The sequence below is a fragment of the Pteropus alecto genome, unplaced genomic scaffold (genome assembly GCF_000325575.1).
Source record: "Pteropus alecto unplaced genomic scaffold, ASM32557v1 scaffold33, whole genome shotgun sequence".
Classification (NCBI taxonomy): Eukaryota; Metazoa; Chordata; class Mammalia; order Chiroptera; family Pteropodidae; genus Pteropus; species Pteropus alecto.
In genome coordinates, this window is record NW_006435762.1 from 10,033,771 (window position 1) to 10,053,886 (window position 20,116).

The 20,116-nt window shown below is 40.5% G+C and overlaps 1 pseudogene; it reads left to right on the forward strand.

The window, feature by feature from the left end:
- The first annotated feature begins 18,856 nt into the window (after positions 1–18,856).
- Positions 18,857–18,975, forward strand: LOC112479091 (annotated as a pseudogene).
- The last annotated feature ends 1,141 nt before the right edge of the window (positions 18,976–20,116 follow it).

Here is a 20,116-nt window from a genome sequence, read left to right on the forward strand (position 1 = left end):
GAAAAAAAAAATGAAAATAAAGGATAGAATAAAACAAAGTTCTGAGTCTTTTAACTCCCTATCTAATGCTTTTCACAAAACTGCCTGTTATTTTGTCATTGGTATAAGCTAGTGCTGTCCAGTAGAATTTTTTATCATGATGGAAAGGCTCTACACTATTCATTAGAGTAGCCCATTAGCCACACGTGGCTATTGAGCACTTGAAATGTGGCTAGTGTGACTGAAGAAATTAATTTTTAAATTTTTTTACAATTTAAATTCAGACTATTCTGATGGACAGTCAGGAGCAGGGACCCTTGTAGCAAAGTCACCATGGCTGATAGTATAGGTGTCTGGCTACCCTTTAAGCTCAGGGAGATCCTTTCAAACATGAGTAGCATTTTCTCCTGGAAGCCAAGAAACTCCCCACGTCCTTGCTTTCATCAGGCCCTCCAGCCAGACACCTGGCATCAAGGCAGTATTGCTGTTCTACCTGGTAGCTATGCAGGTTGGCATACCGCATGCCACTCCCCGCCCAGAACTATGGTTGAATAAACAAATTAAGAGCATCTTTCTTTTTCTTAGAGCCATACCACAAATTTGAAAAAAGCACAGTCTATAGATAAACAACAACTTTCAAAGCTCCATTTTTTTCAACAGTTTTAGAATATATATTCTTCAAGAACATTTGAAATGCTGCTTGGGGAGAACACTTTCTCCATATGTATAGATACCTACTGCCATTAAAAAAAAGTCAATCCAAGAAAAGGCAAGACCTCAACTGGTTGGATTCCAAATTAAGCTACAGCTTGAGCTAAAAATAGCTTGCTAGTGTTAAGACTCTGTTCTCTGAATTTAAATGGCTTGCCTCTCTCCCAGAGGACAACATTTACTGTGTTCTATGGCAGAACTAAACTCTGGGAAAGCACACTTCATGTTTTCTCTGGACTCACTTCTACTTTGTGTTCAAAGCAGAGCAAATATAACCAACCAAAATTTTAGATTCTACATATATGCATTGTTAAGTGTAATAAGCATAAATATTCATAGCTTTGCTTAATTGTGTGTGTGTGTGTGTGTGTATGTGTGTGCGTAATTCAGCGTTGTGTAGGTAATCTTATAGGTATGCATAAGCCCTGAAGGTATGTTTTAAAATAGATTTTACCTTCCTATTTTTCTAACCATGTTATCATTTACCCTGCTGAAATCTATTTTCTCTTAATCATCACTGAAAGACTCTGTGCTTTATAATTTCAAAAACAATCTCAATTTTTTTCCTCTGAAACTCTGTAATAATTTTCCATGTGATATAAAGACCAGAAGAAGAAAATAAGAAATGATAAGTTGCAGGCTTGATATGTGGTAAAAAATTATATTTAAAAATGAATTGCATTACATTTACTTAATTTTTTTTTAATATCACAGAAAATAAGTATGTCATTTATCATACATAACTTTTTTTGAGTTTTCATTTTCACCCATTAAACATGCACATATTTTAAATAATCAAGCAATTCTACAAACCTTATAAATTCTTTTTTAGGATGGAATCTTCTGCATGGGTGCATATCTCGATCAGGTGCCTCTAAAGCCCTCCTCCTTCACTGTCTTGGCCACATGGACAACGCATTACACCCACGCATCCTGACATCAACTTCCTCCCTCTAACCTACCTCTTTTGAAAAAAATGCTTAAAGTTTTTGATACTTTTTCTTATTAAAAAAGTAATGCATACATATATATAATTTAAAAATTCAAACATTTCAGAATTACAGAAAATATGAAGTAAAAGCCCTCACTCCTCTGTGGATAACCATAGTTAATATCTGGTATTTATCCTTCCTGATCCCTCATACTCTTATCTACTCCTACCTGGTTGTCATTGGCATGCAATTGATGTTTCATTCAACACATTTTTGGGGAACATCTATGTAGAATAAGGCTCTGTACTAGGGAAGAATTATGGCAGATGAATTAGAACTAGTCATCACCCAAGGAACTCATGGAAGAGCTGAGGCATGGACTGATATAAAATGGAATTTTGAAAGAGAGACACTGCTTTGGGAGCTGAGAACAGAAGACATACATCAGGGAGGATTGGGACAGGTTTCCAGGAGGAAGCTGCATCTAAGTTGGATTCTGAGATATAGGTATGACATGGACATACAGACATGGGAAGAGGTATTCTAGGAGTAGGGAAAAGAATGAGTACAGACAAAGAGGAAGATACCTCAAGCAAAACAACGCATGGTGAATTTTGCTTAAGACATAGAAGGTGCCTATGCGGAAGTGTGGTGGGAAGTAGCCCTTAGTCATCATGACTCAGGTTGGACCTTCTCTGAACCTAGTGAAGAGACCTTAAAAGTTTCAAAGCAAGGGGATGAGGCAGAGTATTGTGGACTAAGTTGTACTTTAGCTGCCCCCCAACCCCTGATTCATATGTCAAAGCCCTAACCCCCAATGTGACTATATTTGGAGATAGAACCTTTAAGGAAGTAATTAAGGTTAAACGAGGCCATAAAGGTGGGGCCCTAATCCAATAGAATTGGTATCTTTATAGAAAGAGAAAGAGACATCAGGAGTGTATGTGCACAGTGAAAAGAACTGGTGAGGACATAGCAAGGAGTGTACATCTGCAAGCCAAGGAGAGTGGCCTTACCAGAAACCAGCCCTGCCAACACCTTGGTGTTGGACTTCTCCCCTCAAGAACTGTGAAAAAAAAATTAAATTTCTGTTGTTTAAACCACCCAGTCTGTGGTATTCTGTTGAGGCAGCCCTAGCAGACTAATACACAGAGATTAGCATTTGGTTTAGAAATTTTCTTGGTTCTTACTAAAGAACAGACTTTAAAATGATGAAATTGTTCTTACCCTTTCAAGCTGTGCTTCTCCATTTAAAAAAGTGAGACTAACTCCCATTGCTGTGTTTTATTGTTATTTAGTACGACCGCCTGGGATTGAATATTTACAGTATGCTAACTTTTATACAAATATTCAGAAGCACAATCTTAGTACACTGTTTTCAGGTAAAATGAACATAGCTGTTAATATTGAGGGCTTATAATATAATAGACACTATTCTAAATGTTCTTCATATGTTGACTTATTTAATCCTTACAATCTTGTCAGGAAGTTACTATTATTATCCCCATTTCTCAGATGAGGAAACCAGGTACAAGAAGGTTAAGTAACTTGCCCCAGGTTTTATAGCTAGGAAATTCAAAACTGAGATTGATACTGTTAGGTAGCTAGTCAGACATGAGTGACAAGGGGAACAAGGGAATAGAAGCCCAGCCTAAAGACTGCCCAAAGAACACCCCAATGGTAGTAGAATTCTGGGTAAGCACATGTGCACTAGGCAAAGTTATATAGCAAACAGGTGTCAATCAAAATGACCTCACTTGCCAATCACCTGACCTCACTTGCCTTTGGACCCACCCATCACGGCCCAAATATAAGGCAGACATTCTTGCTTGTAGGTCCTTTTTCTGCTCTTCGGGGGCTCCCCTTTTTGCCCCTCTGAGATCTCTCTCTTTTTGGTGGCCTTTTGTGGCCTTTTTGCCCTTTTGTAGCCATTTTGGCCCCTTTGTGTTGATTACAGCACTGGGACCATGTGCCTCCTTGGGGCATTCTTTGTCTTTTTGAAACATTTTTAATAAAACTATTAAATCTCAATGACCTGTGAATCTTCATTGCTTCATTAGAGGAAGAACCGAGGGAAAATGCTAACTACGCTTCTGTGCTGTCCTTATCCCTCTCCCTGACCCCTACCGTTGGGGCGACACTGAACTCCTATAGGCCCCAGCATGACAGTACAACTGGAATTGAACTAATTTACCTAGACATTTGTCCATATTATTAACATCCTAATAAGAAGTGTTACCGTTTGACTATGTGTTAAGGACAATTTATTTATTTTCAGATGCAACTCAAAATTTAAATAGAATATAAGTTCTGGAATAAAACGAAGTGCTATATGCGATGTGAGTCAAAGACAGGATATGAGTATTGGGTTTCCAACTGAATTCAAGCTTTCTTTGGCCTTCTCCACCCCAGTATCACTGAAGATAAAATATTACACTCCAATTTACAGATATCTGACCAAACATCCCTCACCAGGTTCTAATGTCTAAACCAAAAATGGATCTTCTGGGCCCATAAATCTGAGTGTTACCCTTTGGACCCTGGAGAGCCACTTTATAAAACTCTGTCTGAGTGGCCTGTTGATCTCTTTCTTCCTGAGCATTTCTACTTTATTCTCTCCCTACCTCAACACTGTCTTTATTATCTTTATTACAAAAGTCTGAACAGCACTTCTGTGCCAAGACCCTGTCAAGTTATACTCTAGATTGAGTTTTCTTAGTCTGGTTGTATAAACTTTGAAAACCAGAGAACAAAATCTTCCTCTCCCTTTTTCTTGTTGAGTAGTTCCTTAGATGATAAATAAATTATAGTGTTACAAACACAGAGGCTCCTCAATAAACAGTTCTGTGCTATAGAAAAATTATTTTGGCACCATTCCCAGAATTAACAACAAAAAAATTTAGTTTTATATATGAACAGTACAAATAAATGTCATAGAATAGGGAGCATAAGGAAGCTTAAAGGAAAGGCAACGAAAATTCTGTGAACAGTTCTCTAACCCAGAGGATAAGAATGTTAAAAGTATGTGCACTGGTCTGGGAAAAGGGTCTTTAGCAATTACATAGTTAAACTTGGAGTGAATGCAGGCAGCAGCTGGAGGGAGTGTTTACAGTGCAAGGCAGGAAGTATGGAGTCAATGACTTCTGTTGGCCGGAAGGAGTAGAGAAGAAGCGGGTGGGAGAAAAGAGCAGGGTGCCTGGAGGGGAGGATTTCTAGTGGTTTTCAGCCTGAGAGACTTTCTCTAACAAACTGAAGCCAGATAATGGTCAGAAAACTTCTCCCATTGCTTCAGAAAGGGTTCTTTTCTATTGGACATAAATCATTTGTACCTCTGTAGGATAAAAATAATTTGCGACTTAATCTTCTGGACATTAACATCTACTTTTAAAGACTTGAAACCCTAATCAATAAAACATACTAGATCAAACAAAATGACATCCCCCAGATTATCATGTGATCTCAAATGGACTCAGACAATGTTGTCTACGGCACTATCCAAAAAGAACTTTCCATGATGCGCTGTCCAGTAAGGTAGCCACAGGCCACATGGAACATTTATTGAGCACTTGAAATGTGACTAGTGTGACTGAGGTAGTAAATTTTAAGTAATTTAAATTGTAATGGACACATATGACAAATGACTACTGTATTGTATTGTTAGATGACACAGCTCTATGACTTTGAAAGAGTGCAGTCTGCAGGGAATTTGTATGCGCAGTAAATTTTGAGAAGCACTATTGTAGGCAATACTGACAAAAGTCATTTGTTGACCACATGTTGAAAAACGCTGTTCCAATCCACTTCCTAAAAAGTGGAAAGGTGGTATTATCAATATCATTTGCCTAAAGTAACAAGGTCAGCTGCTGAAGGCAATACAATTAGTCAGTAGCAAAAGTTGGATTTGGATCCGTGTGCCTGCTTGAAAGGTTGAAATTTCAAATGCCCACTGAGCCTAGGTGGGTCAAACGACAGGTCAAGTGGTTTGGTTGTAAAACAAACTGAAAGCAGCTGGTCTATATCCAGTTGATTACAGTCCAGAATTGCCAGATTTTTAATTTTTTTCAGGAAAACCTATAATTCTGGACTTTTATGTAAGGTATTTTTGCATTTTAAAACTCTATGCTATAGACCAAACAAAACAATATGCAGTCCTGGTGTGGCCCACAGGCCACCAGTTTCCGACCCTGGCTAGCTCCACAGTGAAAAAGTTTTCCTCTTTGCCCTGCTGCTTCTACCAGGAACTGAGAACAGGAGTTTGGCCTCTCCAGAAGTCTCCAGGCATGATCGAGGGCTTCTCACAACAATACGACCCTTTCAATATTTGTCACATATCCTAAACGATTATTTATATATTTGTCTTCTCAACTAGATTGCAAGTCCCTGGAGGAGAGAAACATCTACTCAGCTGTCTATTGCAGTAATAACACCTGGCAAATAGAAAGCATTTAATAACATGTTAGTTGAATGAGTATGCGTAAAAATAAGAAGTTTAAATAAACAGAGTAGCATTGGGCCATTTTTTCACTTTCGTTTTAAATTTCTATGGGCCAAACTGATTTATTTCCTCATGTTGTTTTGTTGTTGCCTTTATACCTAGGTTCAGGCTTTCACACAAATACTACATGCAATAATTCAGAAATAATCTCAAAGTAATAATGGCTACCATCTTTTTAATCTTGCTATGCGTAAGGTTCTTTCTGTACCTTGTCTTACTTAATCCCTCCAATAACCCCATAAAGTGAACATTATCATCACTATTTTGCTGAAGAGAAAACAGATTCAGAATTGTTAAGTAATTAGCCCAAGCTCACACAGCTTTCAACTCTATTGCCTCCTGTATTAATGTTCTGTGAGCTCTGCTCAGTAACTCCACCTGTACTTTTTAAATGTATCTAGAAAAAGTCAATATGTTTAATCCTTTCCTTTGGTGAGAAGGCTGAGAGAGTGGAGGAGGAAGGGAGTGATTCCTGAGGTTGGAGTTAGTGGGGAGAGGCTTTTATAGAAGGAGCAGTCTGCTGAAATTAAGCAAACCAGGCAGGTGAGAGGGAGGTGGGCTGTGGAAATGCAGAGCTAGTATTGGCGAAGCTAGACAGGAGGTCTAAGCTGGTCACACTGCAAGGAGAGACAGGAAAAAAGAACCCAAAGCCAGAGAATTTGTGAGGAATGAGAACTTAGGGAGGGACAGATTGTGTGCATCTGAGGGGCATCCTGGTTTTCTTTACGTGGTCTCTGAAGCTTGATACTTGGGAAAAGTCACAGGAAGGCACAAGTACTGTAACATCTCATTGCAGAGCCAGGCACCAAAGCAGAGGATCAATTGATGCTTAGCGACTAACTTACTGTCATAAAGTTTCCCATAAGAAATTCATTAATAGATGCCTCTCGCCCTTAAAATTCCAGCAAAACAGAAGTTCAGAAAATTTGAGAAAGCTAACACAACCAGCGGGTATTTCAAATTGTAATATTTCCCTCCCCGGCCCTTTACTCACACCAGCAATTTCTACATCCCATGAAGATGTTACCATTCAACATGTTATTCCATTCCTTTGTTTTGAGAATCAAACTAAAATCTGTTTGCACAACTGGCATGAAATGCTGATTACTCTCAAAGAAGATGTGATGGAGCTAAGAAGTTACAAACTAGAAATTCCAAAATAACCAAAGGAGAGAAAATGACCTCCAGGGGCTTGGACTCTGAGCCCTGGGCTTGTGGTGGAGTCTCAGGGGAGTGGTATGATCCGGTTCCAGGAAGTCAGGAAAAAAGTGGACTGGGTGACTGTACACAGAATTTCAATCAAAGTCCATATCAAAAGCTCACGTGTTTTGAAGCTTGATCTTACAATTTTAAGATGCATTTAAAAAGGTGTGCTACAATCTTACACTCTTGGTACTAAGTTTATAGGATCTTTTGCCCAAGAAGTGGTTAGGGTTAAAAATGGAAATTGTCTCAAAAAAAAGGTGTATCATGAAATCCACAATGGGTAATTAAGAAAATCTAAGGGTGTTTGAGGGAAGATATATTCCTGACGCTCTATAGCTGACATCCTGGAGGGAAATGTGCTCAAGAACAAAAAGTTCTGTATCTCACATAAAATATTTTAAAATGCTTATTCGAACATAAATGAATAAACATTTTAAAATATGTTTCCCTAGAAAACAACATTTATTTAATGTTTCCAATTTTATTTGAAAAGGAAATAAATGAATTTCAATAATGCAAAATATACACTTCTAATTGTACAATATTAAGGACTAATTTTGAAATAAAAGAGTCACCAACAGAAAGAGAGTATCTGAGATGTATGCCAGAATTTAATTTTCTAATATTAGGTTGAGTTTATTTCAAAACAGAATGAAATTCAACTTAACTGTGATGGAGTTCCTCCTCAAATAATGATGGTTTATATATTGCTGCCACAAAATAAAAACATATTTGTTAATGTGTAAAACCTACACTTTTATGGGTATAAAACTTGGCATTAGTGTAACATGACAGATCTGTCCTATTAGAAACATATCAATTAACCCCAATATTATTTCTTAATTAATTTTTTTAAATCACATACTTTCCAAGAAACATAAACTATTCCTTTTTTGAGCATATCCCAACTTTTCCTAGGCCTGCATTTAAAGTAAACCAAGTCTTTCTATTGACTTTACCAAAATGATTATATGTAATACGACCAGCACCTCCTTACAATTTTTTCCAGGAAAAAAAAAAAAACTGTAGCAGATATAAAAGTCTATATATAGTTTTTGTTTTGTTTTGTTTTGTTTTAAACAAATCCAGTAATTAAGATCAGGGCTGCAAAGGGGCGGGGGAGGGGGGTCTTTTCTGTACTCTGAAGTTTTGTTCTCTGTGAAGTAAAATTTCATCCAACTAAATGTGTTATGAATTTTAAATATATTTGATGCTAAGAGAGAAAAAATAAGTATGCTGTCCTTTCTTGTAGGCTTGTCTTTAGATGGGTCTGGTCATCACCTTGGCAACCCTTACAAATGGCAACTGACGTCAAGAACAGAGGAAAAGCACTGCTGAGAGCACACACTCCATGCATTATAGATCATTCTGAGAACTTAGAATTTTTAGGCACATGCAAACATCAAATGGCTTTAAGATGAGCACAAGAAGTCTCCTACTTTACAAAAATATTTCATAAAATTTTTAAGGACTTGCAGATCTGAAAAGAGCATCTTTGAGTTTTTATTTTAAGCAAAATACAATTCACCTATTAGCTTAGTTGTTCTGTGTCATAATAACTGCTAAGTCCGCTCAAATGTTGGCACTAGTAAATCTCAAAACCAAATGGAAGCTGCCCTTTTCTTTTCAAAGTAAATTTTCCCAACAGTTTATTATGACAAAGTTCAGTCATAGAAAGTCAAAAGAATTTTATAGTGAGTACCCATATACTCATCACACAGAGCCTTCTATTACTCTTGTACTCCACTGGCCTTATCACATCATCTATCTACCTATTATCTATCTATCATCTATCTATCTATCTATCTATCTATCTATCTATCTATCTATCTATCATCTATCTATCATCTATCCATCCATCCATCCATCCATCCAAATATCCATCTGTCCATCCATCCCTTATCCATACCTTAATCCACCTCATTTTCTATGCATTTCAAACATCAAAATTGAAGGTGTGAATATACTTATACTTCCCCCTAAATATTTTAGCATGCATATCATTACCTAGAGTTCAATATTTTTTATGTTTTCTTTTGATATAACATTTATAAACAATGAAGTGCTCCAATTTTAAATGTACACTTGCTGAATTTTGAAAAATGCATACTAACTCCTATCAAGATATAAAACATTGCTATCACCCCAGACAGTTCCCATGTGCCTCTACCTATTCAATCCTCACCCCACCCACCCTCCATAGGCAACTACTCTTATGACTTCTGAAAGTATTATTAAGAGCCTTGTATCAGGGCTGATTACTTCTAAGAGCCTCCTCCCTTGACTTGTCCTCAGGACTTCATTCATTCTTCGAATTATAAGTGTACATGTTCAGTACATGTAGTATTCAGTGTTTCCAGCATTTACTTTTCCACTGTTACAACTTTTCCCCTGACTTCAACCATGTAATCAAATAGAACAGGCTACATAATTTTTGATGCCCAGTGAAAAATAAAAATGCAAGACCCTTGTTCAAAATTTATTAAGAATTTCAAGACTGTGACAGCCAAACATTAAACTAAGTACAAGATCCTTCTAAGCACAGGGCCTTTTTGATTGCACTAATCAAGTTGATCCACCATCAAAATATTTAACTGTTATGGTGTGGCCCAACTGATCAAATAGCAAGTCAGCCATAGAAGCCAGGCTGAGTTATAGAGTTACTCTTTTAGTAGCTGCATGGTGAGGGGAGGTCCAGGAGACATGGTGAAGGGCCAAGGTTGTGGGCAGCAGAGAGGTACTCACTTGATGGTTTCCAATAGTGCTTATATAACAATATATATGGATGTATCGGGATTTCATCTTTGTGGATGCCACTGCTGGTGTCTAATGGCTGAAGATCAGCCTGGTGACTAGCAGGTAAAACTGGCTCAGACTTTCTTAGTAGAATATTCCCGAGTAAGTCAGGTAGTTGGTTTGTAACTCAAGCCAGATTAATCAGAGATCTTCTCTATGATTTTTCTATTTGGAACTTCAGAAGCAGTGCCTCCCTACCTTCCCCCTCATGCTCCCCACTGTGTATTGCATTCTTGTAAGAGTACCAAGAGTACCAAACCAGGATTTTTCAGGATTCTGATTACTTTCAGAGTTTAGTGGGGCAGATTTTCTAGATTTATGGTCCATTTTTCTCCAGGATCTCCACATATGCTTTTTTTTTTTTTTAATAGACTTTTATTTTTAGGGCAGTTTTTAGGTTCACAGCAAAACTGAATAGAAAGTACAGAGATTTCCCATACACCCTTGACTTTGCATATGCATAGTTTCCCCCACTATCAACATCACGAACTAGGTGGTGAATGTGTTACAATCAATGATTCTACATTATCGCCCAAAGTCCATAGTTTATATTCGGGTTTCCAATGGATGTTGTACATTCTATGGATGTTGACAAATGTATAATTACATGTTTCTGCCATTATAGTATAATATAGAATAGTTTCAGTTGTCTAGAACTCCTCCATTTTCCATCTATTCTTCTCTCTCTCTCCATTATCCTCTGGCAACCACTAATCCTTACATCGTTTCCATAGTTAGGCTTTTCTAGAATGTCAAATAGTTGGAATCATAAAGTATGTTGTCTTTTCAAATTGGCTTCTTTCTCTTAGTAATATGCATTTAAGTTTCCTCCACATCTTTTCATAGCTTGATAGCACTGAATAATATTTCATTGCCTGGTCATACTACACTTTATTTATTCATTTACCAAGTGAAGGACATCTTGGTTGCTTCCAACTTTTGGCAATGATGAAGAAAGCTGCCATGAACATTTGTGTGCAAGTTTTTATGTGAACGCAAGTTTCAGTTCATTTAGGTAAATACCAATGAGCGTGATTGCTGTATTGTATAGTATGTTTAGTTTTGTATGAAACCATCAAACTGTCTCCCAAAGTGGCTGCACCATTTTACATTCCTACCAGCAACAATTAAGATTCCTGTTGCTCCACATTGCTGCCAGCATTTAATGTTGTCAGAATTTTAGATTCTGGAAATTTTAATGAGTGTGTAGTGGCATTTCATTGTTTTAATTTGCAATTCCTCGATGTATGATGTTGAGCATGTTTTCAAGTCTATTGCCTTAACCACTCTGCCATGACTACATGACTTGAGCATGTTTTCATATGCTTATTTGTCATCTGTATATGTCTGGTTAGGCACTATTCAAGTCCTTTGCCCATTTTTAAATCAAGTTCTTTGTATTTTTATTGCTTGATTTTAAAGGTTTGTTTTGTTTTGTTTTGTTTTGTATATTTTGGATAAGTCTTTTATCAGATATATCTTTCACAAACACTTTATCCCAGTTTATGGCTTGTTTTCTAATTCTCTTATCAGTTATTTTCATAGAGGTCTTGTTTATTTTTTTTATTTAAGAAATAGTTTATTCAACTAAGAGGACAACTCCATGGACAAGAAGATTCCTGCCTTTGTGGAGCCTAAATTTTAAAGCACAAAATGACAATAAATGAATAAACATATGATAGACATTTAAGTAGAAATAGTTGCTGGGGAGAAAATTTAAACAAGGTAAGAAGTTAGAGAGTGATCACTTAGGCTACTGTGTACACCTATTGGGGCCAAAGTAGAATAGACCGCAGTGGAAGCAAGAGGAAGAGTGAGGAGGCCAGTTAGGAGTCTACCGCAGTCATACAAGCAAGAGACAATGTGGGTATAAACTAGGATGGAAGCCATGGAGGTGGTAAGGAGTATCCAGATTCTGGACACTTGTTAAAAGTGAAGCTGACACAACTTGCTCATGGATTGGGAATAAGAGAAACAAAGGATTCAGGGATGAAAGCTAGGTTTGGATCTAAGCAACCAAGTGAAAGGGGGTGAAACTAGGAGGGGAGTTAGGAAGGAAGGAGATAGGCAGGGACCAGGCTAGGGCACGGGACAACGAAGTGAAAACTCAGGTAGAGATATCCAGTACGCCATTATAATTCAACTTGAAAGGTTAGAGTTGGAAATATTTAAAAACTGGGAGTCTTCAACATATGACAGTGTGCTGGGTATCTTAGTCTGTCTTCTGGATTCTCTCCCCCATGCCTCTCCACGCTTAGAGTCCATGAGTGGTAACATCCTCGCCTCTTCCTAGCCTCAGAGTACTTCTATCCTTACAGCTCTATAAACACAGTAGTCTCCTCTGATCCATAGTTTCACATTCTGTGGTTTCATTTCCTGTAGTCAACCACCGTTCAAAAATATTAAATGGAAAATTCCAGAAATAAATAATAGGTAAGTTTTAAATTGTGTGCTGTTTTGAGTAGTGCGATGAAATCTTACTCTGTCCCATCCAGCCCAGGAACATGAATCATTCCTTTGTCTAGCTTGTCTTCATGTTGTAAACACTCCCCACCTGTTAGTCACTTAGTAGCTGTCTTGGTGATCAGATCGATGACAATTGTGATATTGCAGTGCTTGTGTTCAAGTAACCCTTATTTTACTTAATAATGGCCCAAAGCACAAGCGTAGTGATGCTGGCAATTCAGATATGCCAAAGAGAAGCATAAAGTGCTTCTTTTAAGTAAAAAGGTAAGTATGTACAGGAAAAACCATAGTACATACAGGGTTTGGTACTATCCATGGTTTCAGGCACCCACTGGGGGTCCAGGAACATATCCCCTACAGATAAGGAGGGACTACTGTAGTCTCATTAGTGAACCCTACTTTATTTATCTTAATTTGAGTATGCATTCTCTTTCCTTTTAGGGCCTTGACTGAATTTAAGACCCTAAGATTGGATGAGATCATTCAGGGAGTGAGAAGAGATAGAAAAGATAAGAAATTTGAGGACTGACTAGGACACTAATATTTAGAAGCTGGAAAGAGGAGGTGGGTTCCATAAAGGGAAGGTTGGCAAAACAGGAAGAAAATCAGGAACATGTGGTGTCTAGGTGGTGGCTCAAAAGGTAGGTCCAAGAAAGAGCTCTCTGTTTCCTTGGGACTTCCAGAACCTTTTACTGCCCTTGCTTATCATTCCTGACTCCTTGCCTCAGGTGAATTCTCTCTCGGGAGTCTTAAAATTGCTTTGTAATTTGGCTTCTGACATCCCCATATCAGCTGATATGTTGTGCATGTCTGAACCCTAAGGGAGATGATGGTTTAAGTTCTCAGAGGCTTTCAGCAACTTTGCAAATCTACAGAAGGGACGAAGAGGGGAACAGAGAGGAACTGCCAAGAAACACACATATATAGGCACAAACAATTATTTTAAAACCTGTCTCAGGTATTGTACTGTGAATATAGCCAGGCAGGAACTATTTTATATTCACCATTGTTTAGTACCTAACAAAACATCCAGCACGTAATGGCATCTCAATAGATTTTTTTGGATGAATAAATAATTTTTAAAAAATAGCGTATTGTGATATAGTTATACTATGCTTTTAGCACATGAATGCCCCTTTCCAGACTTGACAACTAATTCTCTGAATTGTCCTATTACAATATGTCTCTGATTATGCTTTTCTATACTACGTAATGACTGAGTGTGAATGTACTTTTTTTTTTTTTTTAACAATTGCATTGAGAAGATGACAACATAAACTGTAAAAACAAAGGCTATAGATTTTGGTCACTTGGGCTCTGGGGCCATCAGATAAATATATTAGTACTGTACTTCTTACAATGATCCTCATTGTTTAAAGTGTGAAACTGCTATTCACTAATATCTTGGTGCCATTCCCAGAAAGCATGCTTCATGTAATTGGCAAGTTTTTGCAAAAGCTGTTCTCTATTTGCAGCCTCCATATTAGTATGCTTGACTGATTTCCTCAACTCTGACTAAATATAGGTGGAAAAAAATCTCCCTCTTCTACAAAGTAGAGTTCAAATACTGGCTATGCCACTTTCACAAGCTTACCTGCTTTGAGTCTTAGTTTCCTTATCTATAAAATGGAATTAGTAGTACAGCTGGTCCTCATTGTTCACAAATTCCTTATTTGTGAATTCATCTCATTGCTAGAATTTATTTATTATCCCAAAATCGAATTCTGCAGCCATTTATGAACATGTGCAGTGCAGTGAAAAGTGTGAGTAGCCTGAAAAGCACATCCCTGGCTGAGTTCAGATGAGGTGATGCTTGGCCTTCTAGTTTCAGCTAATACTGTAAACAAGTAACCTTTTTATGGTCTATTTAGTGCCACGTTTTTGCATTTTTGTGCTTTTTATTGGTGATTTTGCTGTTTAAAATGGCCCAAGTGTAGTGCTGAAGTACTGTCTAGTGGACTGTCTAGACAGTACTATCTAAATACTATCTAAGCACAAGAAAGCTGTGATGTGCCTTCCAGAGAAAATAAGTGTGTTAGATAAGCTTCGTTCAGGCATGAGTTATAGTGCTGCTGGCCATGAGTTCAATGTTAAAGAATCAACAACATATTGAATAAGATGGCTTTAAACAGAAACACACGTAAAAGAAGGTTGTGACAAAAATGTTGTGATCAGAGGCTCACAGGAACTTAGTCCTGTACTTTCTTTAGGAACAATCATTCTTTCAGTATTGGTTAACTCAGTGTTTGCAATGAATTTATGAAAGATAGGATTTAGATTAGAGCCCACGTAAAAGACCTCATTTGAACTTAATTATTTCTTTAGAGAACTTATCTCTAAATACACTGACATCCCGAGGTATTGGCAGTTAGGACTTCAGCATATAAATTTTGGGGGTACCCAGTTCAGCCCGTGACACAGACTATCGAACTTCACTTCCCATATTTGATTTTCTAGCCAGCCACACAGGCCACTTGTCATTCCAAGGTTTCCTCATCTCTGGGTTTTGTTCGTAATATTGCATCCTTACAGTATCCCCTATCTCTGCTTGTGTGGGCACCAGGCTGAATTCAAGTTCTGGCTGGTCTAAGGTCTGGCTGGTCCAAGGTCTGGCTGTGATCCAGGCCCACGGCTAGGAATAGGACCCCGGATTTAGAATGTTACATTAGTGTAGTAGGGCACCTGCACCTAAAATATGTAAACACAATTCAGCTTATTGTATCACGCATGTGTAGCTGAATGCCACTATTGTACTTGGCTCTGTGTGGAGCCATGCAGTCCCCTGAAGAGCAGAAGGGGAGCACAAGAAAGGGGAGCAGAGGGAGTGCGCGCAAGACTGCGCGCCCCACACAATAGACTGCACTTCTGCTAATAAAGCTGCTCTCTACACAATCCAGTTGGTGCCTGCTGTTTCATTCTCATGTCTGCCTCTTGTGCATTCTTCCAACTGGGCATCTCACCATCGAACCTTCTCCTCTTGATCAGCTCGGCACTGACACTTGGGGTAGTCTGCGGGATGAGGTGTGTATGGCCCCCGGCGCTCCGGATGGTTCCCAGGTGGAGGAGACCCAGGTGGAGGACATGTGGCCCCCCGCCTCCCAGTGGTACCCCGTGGCCGCATATTTGGCCTCGTGGACGCCCGTGGAGGATTGAGGATAGAGTGAAGCTGTGTCCGGTGGACGTCCGGAAGGCCTAGGAGATGCTGGAGCCGAATGTCCCGACCACTTACCGGGAAGCAGCAGGTCGGGTGGCCTGGATGTTCCTGGCAGTGCTGTGGCTGGCCAGCCTGGAGGTTCATGATCAGGATCAGTGGGTATAGCAGCTACACCAAGAAGAAGTGCTAGAAAGGCAGCTGGCAGCAGTGGAGCATATTCTGCAGGACCCTAACAGGTTGCTGCCATTGTCTGGGTCTGGGAGCCCACTGGCGGCAGGCGTGACTGGTGATACGGCCCCAGGATGAAGTGGAACAGCCATTGGCCTCGGCAGGGGACAAGTTGATGGTGCCTCACAAGGTTAAAAAGCAAACCACCTTGATCCAGTACACCCCCGTGGAACTCTGGGACATGATGAAACAGGCACCACAGAGAGCCCAGGAAACGGTTCCAGGGTGGCTGATTCGGCTGTGGGATGGTGGGGCTGAAGGGACTGAATTATATCCAGAAGAGATGGCTCAGCTGGCCTCCACAATGGTGATATCATCCCTCAGGCAGCATCTCCAGAATGTGGCCCATTCGGCGTGGGGTGCAGGCAATCACTCCTTCATTAACTGGCTCTTGTCTGCTGCATAGACTGACCTGAGGGAGCTGCCAGAGACAGTGAGCAGATGGGCCACGTACTTAGATCTGGTCCAGATAATTCAGGAAATGGACAGGCAACAGATGATGTTTCGCACCCAGTATACAAGCCCTGATGAAGAGGTATTTACAACCTATATGAAGGACTTGATTTTGCCTTCTGGCCCAGCCAGTGCTTTTGGCACCATGGCGGCATTGTTGGCCCCTTACATGGATAGGCGGAATAACAAAGTGACGTCCGCAATGGCTAGATTGGGGGATGTGGAAGTGAAACGCAAGGAGCGTCCCATCCAGTGTGCACCCTACTGCCCTCTGCACTCCCAGACCGGCCAGTGCACGGACAGAGTCATGGCCGAAAGCAGAGGGGAGCAGCGCCCAGCCCATTTGGCTGTGAGAGTGAGCCACAGGCAAATGCAGTTTGATTTTCTCGTGGCAGGGGTTGCTGCAGAAAAGACTGTGCAGCAACCTAATGAAGTGCTGCTGGTGCTGAGGAATCAGCTGCGCTCTGATCAGCAATTCACTCCTATTTCCAAGAAAATCACAACCCATGAGGTGTGGCTGGCCGATTATCTCTTTGATTAGAAATTCGGCTGAGGCACCAGATTGGCTCTGGGGCACCAAGTTGGCACGGGAGCCAATTGACCTGTGGCCAGTGAAGAAATCTGACGGCTCCTGGCACATGACGATTGACTATCAGGAGTTGAACAAGGTTACACTGCCCCTGCATGCTGCCGTGCAGAATGTCACTATATCATAGACTGGTTGTCACATGAACTTGGACCATACCATTATGTAGTGGGCTTGGCAAATGCCTTTTTCTCTAGCCCTACCCTTTGCCATGGTCTCATGGCTCACAATTTAGCCATATGAAAATGACCACCGGTAGTGCACTTGTATCATTGCATTGATGGTGTTAATGCTACCCTCCGATTCTCTTGCAGGACTGGAAGTAGTGGTGACCAGCCTGTGAGGAGCTCTCCCCAACTGGGGTTGGGCAGTTGGAAAGGACAAGGTCCAGGGATCTGAGTTCTCTGTCAAGTTCGTGGGAGTTGTCTGGTTGAGTAGGACAAAAGTAATGCCAGAGGCAGTGATTGATAAGATACAGGCATATCCCTGACCTGAGACTGTGAAGCAGCTTCAAACCTATTTGAGACTGCTGGGGTTTTGACCCCTGCACCATCTAGTGTGACAGAGTGCCCAGTGAAATTGGACCCCTGAGATAGAAGAGGCCTTTAATGCTACAAAGCAAGCTGTAGCACAAGCTCAAACTCTATGTGTCATAGATCCAGCCCTCCCCTTCCTGCTTACGGTGCAGGTGGATGATGCGGGGTTTGGATGGGACTTGTGGCAGAAGTACGGGTCCTGGAAGGTCCCAATAGGCTTCTGGTCCAAGTTATGGAAAAGCACGAAAGCGCTGGTATTCTCTTGATAGAGAAGCGACTGGCTGCCATTATGCAGCCTGCTGGCCAGTGAAATCCCGTAATGGCATGGTCCATGTAACCTGCGGAGGAGTGGCTGCGATCTTAAGGAAGACTCTTTGTATGGGAATTGCACAGACCCCCAAGCTGACAAAATGGGGCGTTTACCTGGAGCAGCGGGCACAGTTCTCTGCGAGCCCCCTGTCCAGTCAACTGCGCCCCCTATTGGGACTTGTGCAGTTCTAAGCAGAGCTCCTGGCAGAGCCTGCTGAGATGGGAAACATGTAGAGGGTCGGACTCCCATCTCTGAGGATGCCTGGTACACAGATGGCTTGTACCATGGAACAGGTAGTGAAATGACTGGGCTATCGTTGATGCGGTCACAACTACAAGTTGTTGTGTCACAATGTCCCTGGCGTGCTGAGCAATACCCAGAGAGACGGCGGGTAAAGAGTACCCCAGGGTTGATGCCCCATAGAGCTAAGCCACTCCAAGAATGGCAAGTGAATTGTGGGCCCAAGGTAGCACCCTCCGGGCCAGATCCTGCACCGCGATCCTGGAGGGGTGGAATGTGGGTACCAGGCCCAGCTGAATCCAAGATCTGGCTATGATCCAGGCCCATGGCTAGGAATAGGACCCCGGATTTAGAATGTTACATTAGTGTAGTAGGGTACCTGCACCTAAAATATGTAAACACAATTCAGCTTACTGTATCACGCATGTGTGGCTGAATGCCACTATTGTACTCGGCTCTGTGTGGAGCCATGCAGTCCCCTGAAGAGCAGAAGGGGAGCACAAGAAAGAGGAGCAGAAGAAGCACACGCAAGACCGCGCAACCTGCACAATAGACTGCACTTCCCCCAATAGAACTGCTCTCCACACAATCCAGTTGGTGCCTGCTGTTTCATTCTCACGTCTGCCTCTTGTGCATTCTTCCAACTGGGCATCTCACCATAGAATCTTCCCTTCTTAATCCTCTCGGCACTGACAGCATGTCAAAGTCAAATATCTCTTTCAAAAACCAGCATGTAGATGAGTGGTTTTTAAAGAGATTATTAAGCCTACAGCCATGCCGCCCTGAACGTGCCCGATCTCTTCTGATCTCAGAAGCTAAGCAGGATCGGGCCTGGTTAGTACTTGGATGAGAGATCACCTAGGAATACCGGGTGCTGTCAGAGTAAAAAAAAATTAAATAAAAATAAAAAATAAATAAAGAAGATAATTAAATTAAAATGAGGTCATTAAGATGGGCCTTAATCCAATATGACTCATGTCCTTATAAGAAGAAGAAATTTGGACATAGGCATGCGTGCACACAGAGGGAAGACCACGTGAAGACAGAGGTAGAAGACGCCATCTCCAAGCCAAGGAGAGAGGCCTCAGAAACCAACCCTGCTAACACCTTGATCATGGACTTCCAGCCTCCAGAACTATGTTTAAAAACTAGTTGTTTTTAAACTTCCCAGTTAATCATATTTTCCTTAGCAACCTAAATGGACACAAGGCTAACAAGTTTGTGTTAGATTCTGTAGTTAGTGTGAGCAAATGAACTTTTTAAAGAGGAGTATTGTGCCTCATGCCGTGCTTCAGGAAAGGAACTGGAACCATCCTCTGAAGAGAATGAGCTAAAAAGGGGGAAGACAGGAGGCCGAGCAGATTATTGCTGTTGGGGCTGATTCTTACAGGTTTATACATCTATATTTGAGGCTTATATAATGTTGTGTATTGTTAGGTCCTGATACAAAAGCCCGTTCGGAACAGTAGTGGAACAAAAGGGTTAAAGGGTCTGGGACAAGGCCGGAAGAACACTCTCTAACAAAATAGTGATATTGCATGTGTTCTGGAAACCTTTCACAAAAGCACATTTGAAACTTTCAGTGGGGCCATGAGGACTACAAAAGAATTTTGCAGCAATGGCAAATGAGCATAAGATGTACTATTTCCAAGTGTGCTAAGGATATCATTTGAGATGTGAAATACTGACACCCAACTTGTGAACAATCTCTAGCAGGCATCCAACTAAGAGTCCTGAGCTAATGTGCCTGGACAAGAGGTAGAAACCTAAAATTTACTTAAATTTGTGTCTTTTCACTTCATTTTGATTTTGGCCTTCTGGAGTCTGATCATTCAAAGGAAACTGAGGCAATCATTGCATGAATCTACAAAGTAGGTAATAAAAACCAGAACTGTTAGCTGTGTCTGTAGTAAGAAAGGTATAGTTTGGAGAAGTATTATAGGGTGATAGTAATAGGACACAGTAACAGACTGGACCTGAAGGTACAGAGGAGAATAACTAAAGTTCCCTAGAATAACTCAGAG